The sequence below is a fragment of the Echiichthys vipera genome, assembly GCF_963691815.1.
Source record: "Echiichthys vipera genome assembly, chromosome: 12".
Taxonomy (NCBI): domain Eukaryota; kingdom Metazoa; phylum Chordata; class Actinopteri; order Perciformes; family Trachinidae; genus Echiichthys; species Echiichthys vipera.
In genome coordinates this window covers 10,876,051-10,877,107 of record NC_139837.1, presented here as the reverse complement: position 1 = coordinate 10,877,107, position 1,057 = coordinate 10,876,051, and positions in this window count along the sequence as shown.

Below are 1,057 nucleotides of genomic sequence, written 5' to 3'. Positions count from 1 at the left end.
CTGTTCCCATTACTCTGCTACAAACCGTGACTATCTCGTTTCGGTTCTTAAACTTTGATGGAGTGATGGCTTCACTTTGAGTCTTCTTAGATAAGAGGCAAATATGGGAATCATATTTCCAAGGATCGTCACAATATATTTCTCCCTGGAGACAAAGTTAAACAAAACCATTCCAGGGATTCCTGGGCTGAGTATTATCTGCTGTTTGGACCACCGTCCATGAGCACAAAAAAAAAGGAGGCAACCTGCAAGCTTTTAAAGATGGGGTCCAAACATCTAATCATTTAGGGCTGCACAAAATGTTTTTGACATGTCAAGCGAAAACCCTTAGCAACTGAGAGGACGGTATGTTTTTTAGTGCAGCGGGTTTATAAAGTACATCTGCTTTCTTTGTTTAGAGAGAAATGTTCTCTCTCATCTTTTTCTTCCGCTATAAATCAGTGACCACAATGGCACAGTGAGTAAAAGTCAGGGACAGCAAAGCTCTGTTGTATGTCTCACCAGCAAAAGCAAAGTCTGTGTTTATGTTTTAATACATTTGTTTGTGCGGACTCCTTGTCTGTCTGTTAGTCTGGGTTATCCATCATTTAAAATGTCTTTATTTTCAAAACACTTGGCATGCTTGTTTCAGGAAATACACGCTGAGGAGGACTGAAGGGGGATATCATGCCCTTGTTAGTATAAATGATTAAATTCATCCACCTTGTTAACTAAATGTTTTAGGGAAATTGTGGTGGATATCATCAATTTAACCTCCGTCATTCTTCCTCTCTGACTTTAAAAGTTTGCCAACAAGCTGATTAGTATTAAAACTGTGGAAAGATTGGGTAAGCTATTATTTTGGTAGTTTTTCTCTTCCCCCGCTCTCTCTCACACACGATGTTATATAGTTTCTCTTACAACTATTTTCAATAGCCAAGTCTGTTCCAAACACACACACACACACACAAAGAGCCAGCTGGATGAGGCCCACCCCACAGCCTGATCTTGTTAGCGGTGGTGGAAAGCGCAGCCACACCTCAGAAGAAATGAAAGAAAAGATGGGACAGAGAGGGAG